This window comes from Carica papaya, chromosome 2 (assembly GCF_054855325.1).
Source record: "Carica papaya isolate Zhongbai chromosome 2, ASM5485532v1, whole genome shotgun sequence".
NCBI classification, from domain to species: Eukaryota; Viridiplantae; Streptophyta; class Magnoliopsida; order Brassicales; family Caricaceae; genus Carica; species Carica papaya.
The window spans coordinates 9,489,828-9,499,415 of NC_142310.1; the positions used below are offsets into that span (position 1 = coordinate 9,489,828).

A 9,588-nucleotide genomic window follows, 5' to 3' on the forward strand; every position below is an offset into this window, starting at 1 on the left:
TGAAATAAAATTTGTTATTTTCTTATAAGATGTTCATGAACATAATTATATTATTATGCATGTAATAATGTCATCAAACTTTATGATCGACCTTATCACACGGGTGATCTCCCTAACACTTGAGTAGCGGGTAGGATAAGACTAAATCATGTTTACATTAAGTATGTGCAATATGAGCTATCTTTATACTTGTGTTGTATTAATGACAAAATATTAAAATTTTATATTCGTCTTAATATGTCTAAGATGAGACTTTAGAGAGTCAAGTTTGAAATATACCTGATTTCATACTAAAGTCTTTGAGCCGAATATCGAATGTTAGGTAACATATTGAGTATGTTGATCACGTGGCTTAAGTTAGATACTTAAGTAGTTTCTGAACTTATGATTCGCACGATATAAAATAGTAACATGCCTTAGTGAGAGCTATGTTGTGACATTCATATTATATTGTATGTGTTATATGACAACTGATAAGAAGTGACAAAATAATTTTCTACTTTGTCACTATATGAAATCTATGAACTCTTGTGTCCTCCATGTATGATACCTTTCGACTTGGAGCTATCACACAAAGCTAAGATTTGATGTTGCTACTTTAATATGTTTATGTTGATTTTGTAGAAAAAAATATTAATTTTATTTTTTACCCTTTATGTTGTTATATTTAGGGTATTTATAAAATTCGTAATCTACTAATAAAAATTTTTTTATTCTATTAGAATTATAATAATATGATATTATTATCCTCATAGAATCCTAATTACATAAACTTAGATAATTAAATAATTAACTAATTAAATAATATAGTATTCAACACCCCACTCAAGTTGGTGCAGGGATATTGCACATGCCCAACTTGTAAACCGAGTTCTGAAGAGTCATCATGCAATCTACCAAAGGCGTACGCACACTCAACTTGGCTCAAATGGCTCGACTCGGCTCAAAACGGCTTGACCCGACTTAAAACACCTCGACCAGGCTCACAACGGCTCAGCTTAGCTTTAAAACGACTCGAGTTGGGCTTTAAAACGGCTCTAAAATGGCTCGAAGTCGACTAAATAAAATAGCTTGAATCGTCTTCTCCGAACAGATCTCTGAACGTGCGCAGAAAAATGGAATGACACAACCTTTTTAACCAACATCTGTAGATGTGTAGCTGTAGCTTTTATCGGTGCCTCCAAGCACCTTTTTACCAGCGGTTATGGATGTGCGGTTGGACTTTTGTACCGATGCCTGCAAATTTGCAACTGTAACTTTTTACTGGTGACTCATACTGCGACTACACAATTTTACCGGTGCCTAAACTGCCGCTGAAAATCATTATAAACATAGAACACCGGCAGGTTCAAATCTGTTTTAGATGGTGATGAGAGTAGATCCGGATAAAAGGATACCAACTTAGAATATTATGCTATTTTAAAGTTTGAAAAAAATCTTAAAATTAGAACTCTAAAATAATTTTATTTGGCTATGATATCATGTTAATTTTGGAGAAATAATAAATAATTTTATTTTTCACCCTTTAAGTTGTTACACTTAGGGTATTTATAGAATTCATAACCTACTAATAAGAAAATTCTTATTCTACTATAATTCTAATAATATGATATTTTTATTCTCCTAGAATTCTAATTATATAATACTAAATAATTAAATAATAAAATATAATATTCAACAGTTTCCAAGGGCCACGACCTCTATGGTCTAGCGGAGCATGTTAGGAAAGGAATCAAGTTGAGATAAATTGTTATGAGTGTCTAAGGAATCAAGTTGAGATAAATTGTTATGAGTGTCTAAGGAATCTTTCTGACATCATCACAAAAGCCCGACTAGTTATAATTTGTATATAACTAAGTAATATAATTATAGCCTAGAGGGGCAATGTATGTTAACTGTGATGTTCAAATGATCTGGAATATTATAAATATGAAAGTGTTATATTAGTTAGATGGTGACTTAATGTAATACTACTTGTTGCCTTTTGGCCGCATACTTCATATCATGTATGAAGCGTAAGAGATATGTTGATGTGGTAGTATATTGTGGTTAGTGTGGCTGAGTGAGAGATGTTGTATAAAATTAGAAACATTCACAATAGCCATTATAAAAAGACACGACTTTTCGTAAGTTTATAAGAGAGAGACTCTTATTGTAAAAAAATATCATTCTTAGTGAGTATATAAAGAAGAAAAAATTGCTTCTATTTAATTAAGGAAGCATATAACACTCAGAAAATACATATTACTATTATTTCTCTTATGTTGAGTAAAAACTATAAACAGACTTCGGTTTTGGAGTGCGAAGATTTCCAGAACTCTATTAGCATCAAGAAGAAAACAAAAAAAATCAATAATTAAGAATTGTTCTTTATGGGCATAAAAGTAAGCATTTTTTCCTATTATTTCCGCATCAAGGTTAATCCTAATATTTTGTAACATTTCCAATAATTTTAAATATTCAAAAAAATTATAATTCTATTAATTCATATTTAAACCATACAATTTTAGTATATATGAAAGCTTATGACATCTAAATTATAAATGCAATAATTTGTGATCAAAACTTACCAGAAAAATCAAAAGTATAGATGTGATCTTATTTTTATGCTATTTGTGATTTTCTACAATCCTAAATTTTCAAAAATTGATAATTTATTAAATTCTTATTCAAAACCATGCAATATTGGTATTTACAGAAAAAAAAAATTATGAAAATATGTATTATAAATAAAATAATTTAGTGGCTAAAAGTTGGTCAAAAAAAATTGAAGTACAACTGAAATTTCGCTATCATGCTATTCGCATTTACTCCAAAAATTCATAACTTTCTTAAATTTAATACAAACTATAAAAATTTAGTGTTTATAGAAAGTTTATATATAAAATATAAATTGTAACCATAAACCTTAATTTTAAAAACTTGGCCAAAAGTTTCATGGCCAAAAGTTTTTGAAAACATTTAAAAACAAAATATTAATAATTTATAATTTATGTTTTGCTACAACAATTAATTTTAAAAACTTCATATACTTTGTAATTCTAATCCAAATTATACAACATCGATGCATATGGAGAATTTGAGATGTATAAATTATAAATAAAATAGGTTTATTGCAAATAATTAATGCAAACCAAAATTGTGGCTAGAGCACTACTGTCACAATAAGTCTTTCCTTTGTTGCATACATATAGGTTTTTCTTTTAATTTTTGTATCCAAATGTCATGCAATAGAGTTTTAGTTTAGGGTTTAAAGACTTACTTTCTTATTGTAGACCTCCTCTTTTTCCTCTCCTTTTTTTTTTCTCATCTCTTATCTTATTAATGTTTTATAATCTTTTAGTTAGACATAAACAATGTAGTTGTATATATAAGGTTGTTCGTTCCATATTTACAAAAACACCTAATAACTTATACTAAATTACAAAATAACTTATAACGTTTATTAAATATAAATATTATTTTTTTGTTCCATAACTGAATATTAATTAGTTATTTTATGGGTTTGGTATTACATTTAATGTATTCAATCTCTTTTCCTCTAATATGACATTGTAAATATTTTTTCTTACATTATTTTACATTATCGATATGTAGATTATGCACTTACACTATAATCAAAACATTTAAAATTAAACGTAATTTAAGTATTTATTATTTTTTAATATAGAATGCATCTTTTCATCAATTAGATGATATATATATACATATACATCAATCATAAATAAAAAATAAAAAAAACCTTCATACGATGACATTATATGTAAAAGCCCAAACCTCTATAAGATATTTCGAGCGTATAACTCAGTAATAGTAAAATAATAATACTGAAATTTATTATTATAGCATAAACAATTAATGTTTTTAGGTTACATTCCTTGTATATTACTAAAAATATCCAATAAGACTATGAGAATACTTTTGAAACTTAAATAGAAAAAACATAGAAAGAAATAATTAGGGCTACCCTCTACTCGAAACTGACGAAACGAAAGAAATAATTCTTTAACAGATCTCTTACTGTTTAGGATCCAGGTCTTAGTCGTCCTGATATGAAATAGTTAATAAGAAATATGTGAGCTACACTAGGTCAGTAAAAATATCAATATCTTACCACTGATACGAAAAATCAAAGGGTTATAAAAAACATAAAACAACCAATATAGTCTATTCTTAATAAAACTCGAATGTTATTGCATTCATTATTCGTCTTACTAAAAACATTAGTATTTTTTCGACTAATCTGTAACTTCTTGAATATCATACATTAAGGTAAAAATCAGAATAGCAATCTAACAGTATACATACGAAAAAAAACATATAACGTTTGATTCTTCTTATCCTTCCTAATCGGATTTCTTATCATGATCATCCTACATTATCGTTTTACCTTTCCATATTGTTGTCGCTGGGGGTCCATGGAGATCCCCTCTACACGTGGACATGAACATTTTCTTTGTAATCAAACAGTTGTCTCCATACCCCGTCCGGTAATGGATGCCACGACACACAATCACTTCAATAACCTGTCCAGTATAGGATTTTTCAGCCCTGTATGACTAAAGATAATGTTCACGGTAGGGTTCACCTTATCCAACAAGTTCGTACACTCTTTTCCATGACACTCGGTAAGCCCTTTTATTCAACCCTATTAGTTCAAACATATCATTTCTTTTATTTAATATTTAACTTTAAACGACACGTATATTCGCATCCCGAGCAACACAAGAGTATGAATTTTATATTTCAGAATATATGAGTGAAATAAATATGTATTATGCTGATTGAAATATGTTATGCACACAATAGAGCAACGAGAAACATATATTAAGAAACTATATCATACTGACAATAGATTTAAAATGAATAAATAGAATATAAAATAGATAAGCACAATAAAACGACTAGAGAAATAACAAACACAATTAAACTAATAACAAACATAGACTGACCGGTTACTGGCTCCATCGACAACCTATACTTAATTAATCAAGGGGTCGCCAATTATCTAAAATTTTCATTTAGTACTAATTTAGCTTTAATTTAATCATAACAAGAAAAAGATATGAGAGATTCTTACACTGGATCGGTGTCCAGAATATTGTATTTTTCATTGCGTTTCTCGACGGTTCCTGATTTTTAGATTTCTTGGATTTTCCTGACAAGATTGAAACATACATAAAAATAACGTGAAAATACGCGAGAAATGGCAAAAAATGACAAAAAGTATCATCGGGGGTGGGGTTGGGGTTCCAGCTTGGCGGCACTGCCGTGCTTCTGCCGCTTAGTCCTCCTTCTCCAGCGGCTCTTCCTCTCGGTCAGGTTGTTTTCGGCTAGTTCTCAGTGAAAATCATTTCAAATCATGGTTAAGAGGTGTTTTTTGGCGAAATAAGGGGAAAAACAAGAGCTTATCAGCAGTTTTAGCCTTCTGGTGCGACGACTCAACCAAACTCCATCATCTCTCCCTCGCAGTTTGCGACTTTTTTTAGTCACCCTACATCGAAAACGTGTTAGGCGGCTCAAGGGTGGAGAAACGATAAAAACAAAAAGAAGATATCGGCGTCCCCCCAATGCTACCAACTCAAGAACAATACCATTCTGTTCTCGCTTCACTATGTTGTCCTAAAGCTCTCCTATACCTTTAACTTGTATACCGAACCTACACGCATCTCCCCGTATGACACATACTAACATTTAACACATACACGCCAGTAATGTTCCCTTGCAAATTCCTAAATTTACAACAGCTATACCAACCTATATACAACTCACACCCTCATACCACACAACTACGCCAACGCACCTCTATCCCGATACCTTACACCCATGCCCTACAGGCCTCCCTTTCCTTCTCCCTAATTTTTAGCATACACACACTCCACCCATTCCATGCCTACCTCGCCCCACAGCCACACCGTACTTCTTCTCTTACACGAATTTCCTCACGCACCGAACTCCTCCTTCTCCTTCTTTCTGCGGCCTACTCTAAGGATCCTATTCACAATCATGAACTCTCCTCTCTCTCACGGACCTCACATATCGATTTCCTTCTTCTCCCTCCTCCCGCGGCCTACTCTAAGTATCACGACTCATAATCACACAATCACGAACTCTCATCTCTCTCATGGAACTCACACACCACTTTCCTCATTCTCCCTCATCCCGCGGCCTGCTCAAAGCATCACGACTCATAATCACACAATCACGAACTCTCATCTCTCTCATGGAACACTCACACACCGCATTCTTCATTCTCTCTCCTCCTGTGGCCTCTTCCATGCACCCCGCTCGTACACACACAAGATCTCCTCGCTCTCACGGATCTCACTCACTCACTGAACTCCTCGCTCACTCCCTCCTCCCGCGGCCTCCTCCATGTACTTTCACTCCTCTTATACAGAATCTTCTCACTCTCTCGCGAACCTCTCTCACTCACCGACTTCTTCACTCTCTCTCTTCCTGCGGTGTCCTCCGTGAACATCCTTCACTCCTCCACAATTTCACCTACCATCCACACCTGTATGTTCCCTACATCGTAGTTTTCTACTCTATATACAAAACAAAACTTAGATTTCTTAACCTAAAATCACAAATTCAAAGCCACACCACACCTGTACAAGAACTTAAAATTTACCGTACCTCCTATCTCCATCTTCCTTCCTCCCGTGGCTTGCACCGTCAAAATTCTATTTCCTTCTCTCTCTCTTCTCGTTTCTCTCCAATCCGGCTCCTCTCTCTCTCTCTCTCGTTTCTCTCCAATCCGGCTCCTCTCTCTCTCTCTTAAACCTTCTCTTTTCTCCCCTGATCTCTCTATTCTCTGTTTTCTTTCTTTTCTTTCCTCTTCCTTTTTTTTTCTTTCCCTTCTCCTATTTATACCCCACCAGCCTCTCATCCTACCCGTCCATCTCACCTCATCCCAACCGTCCACTCCCCCTTCTCCAAACGACGTCGTTTCCTCATCCACTTCTCCAAACGACGTCGTTTCCTCATCCACTTCTCCAAACGACGCTGTTTTCTCCAAACGATGTCATTTCTTCCTCCTCTTCTCCAAACGACGCCGTTTTCTCCCCCTCTTCTCCAAACGGCACCGTTTCACCTCTGAAATCCTCACTATATATACATATATACATACATACCAATTTTCTCTCTTTTTTTTTTACATTCAGTTACTACACCGTGGCCCACACTTTTTCTTTTTGTTGTTTTACCCATGTTTTTAATTTTTTTTTTCAAATATACTTATTTTTTATTTATATATTTTTAAACATGGTGTCGATGTTTAAAATATAATTTAAAGAAAATAGAATTTGTATATGACAAAAAGAATCTATCTTTATTATAGCAACATTTTTTATTTTTATATGTCATCATACAAATTTCTTCCACATTAGGCTCTGAAAGAAGATATTTGAGCTTAGTGCCCCTCCAAAATTTTGGGAAACACACTAGCTTAGGCTATAAGCCTTCATCCCTTCTTGTTAGAGATAAATTTTGAAGGCCCAAAACATAAAATGTCTTTGAGGCTGTTAAAAAGAGAAAATTGTTACTAAAAAGAAAACAAATTTGAAATTGTGCCAAATAGAATTCTTCAAAAGTGCACGCTGTTGACTGTTCCACCATATCCATATCTCCTAAATAAGGCAATACAAATTATACCCACATATTTTTGTAAAATTATACACATTTTTATTCCCCTCGGTCTCAGATATTTTTCCAATCCAAACTATAACTATCTTCTCTTTTGAACAGATATTTATCAATCTCGCCTATACCCACTCCATACAAAATTGTAGAGCTTATCCCTCAACTCAATTAACTGCAAATCTTTATATCTCTCTAATCCTTTTTTAAAAGAACAAAAAAATCACCTCATCCAGAGGAGCAACCTGCTTCATTTTTTTATTAGTTCCTTAGTTATAGGAGAAATGCATTAATCTTGACTGAACAAAAAGAGGAATAACCTGGGTAAAAGACGCTATGGATGATACAGAACTCCTCAACGAATGGCAGCAGATCCAATCATTCCCATCTCCTCCCACAGCCCAATCCAATGATCAACGGAACATACCTGTCATCCCCCATCAACAACCAAACTCACCCTCTTATTCATCTTCGCCTTCTTCGCATTCCCTCTCATCCCCCCCGCCGCCTGATGATTTCCGCAGTGATGACATATCGCTCAGGGAATCTCTGCGTCGAGCGGCTAACGATTTTGGGAGACATTTGAAGCTGCCTTTTAGGGTTCTTAGGTTTAGGATTCTGCAGATTGCTAAAACACTCCGTTGTTATGTGGTTTTTCGTAGGGGTTTTTGGTCATTTGCATGCGTCGCGGGAGTACTCACAGCATTATTGCTGTCCTTGCTGTATCTCAGAGTTCAGAGATGGCGGACGAGAATTCACCAGGACAATAGCAATCGTTTCGCGTTTGTGATTAAACAAAAAGACGAGGTTCATAATTTCACTCCTACTATATATATATATATATATACACTTATACGTGTATGTGTTTGAATATCTTAATCATGTTACTGTTTTCATGGAGGTAAAGTTTGAATCTGAGGAATTTCAGGGAAACCTGAGAAAGAAATGCGTACCGATTCTGTCTGTTTTATTTTAATTGTTGAAGAAGATGACCATTTGATTCATATCAAATTAGTGTTAATCGGCGCTCTAAACAAGACTTTGTTTAATTTGAAAATGCAGAAGATAAGCCAGCTGATGGTTCAAATTGCTCAACTGAATGAATTACTATCAGGACGGCGCAGAGTTCCAGTGATTCGAGTTTCTTGATTGTGGTTCTGCAAATACATCCTTCTTCACCCTGCTCAGATGATCTTCATCACGTTGATTTTCTCAAAAATCATCAACAGAAAAAGCATCCTTCTTCACCCTCCCTCTCACGCCTCTCTCGATGTTCAGGTTTATACAGACATTGATATAATGCTTATACATCTTCTGTTATACAAACATTGGGAGCAAAGTCAATAACCTTTTTTTTCTCTGTTTTCTGTAGAAAAATAGTCTGTTCTGTAATTTTTCGAGTATTTGCAGAGTTCTCGAGAGGTACTGTAACGGTTCCAGAAATTTAAATGAAATATATGTATTAAAAATGTCAAATGCGGAAGCGAAATAAAAATTTTGGTTAACATCCCTTACACAATAACCAAAACGTACTTAAAACATGAAAAAACAAACTAATTAAAAGAGATACTCGAAATAAGAACTATAAATATAGTTATGGAGTCTTTAGGCGTCCCCTTCGTCGTCTTTCTGCGGAACGGACTCGGGAACAATGTCTTCCTGATCTGAAATGGTTAAATAAGGAATGAGCTACACCAGTCCAGTAAATACATCACACTATCTCACCGCCACGGAAGTAAAGGTGGGTAGAAAATAAAAATGACCAATGGAGCATAATTTATAACAAATTCATTTATCAATAATAGAATCCTTTACTGTCCACTTATCTCGGTGATATCCATAAAAACAACATATGAAAGCAATAACATTATCATCATCATGAAATTATATAAACTTTATAACATAATACTTACCACGCATTTGCATTTCAATCATTAAACAACATAT

The 9,588-nt window shown here is 33.9% G+C and overlaps 1 non-coding gene across 1 annotated transcript; it reads left to right on the forward strand.

The window, feature by feature from the left end:
• The first annotated feature begins 7,706 nt into the window (after positions 1–7,706).
• Positions 7,707–9,117, forward strand: LOC110824903 (uncharacterized). Its single transcript, XR_015816946.1, has 2 exons — positions 7,707–8,448; positions 8,704–9,117. It is a non-coding gene; the product is annotated as an uncharacterized LOC110824903 (transcript).
• The last annotated feature ends 471 nt before the right edge of the window (positions 9,118–9,588 follow it).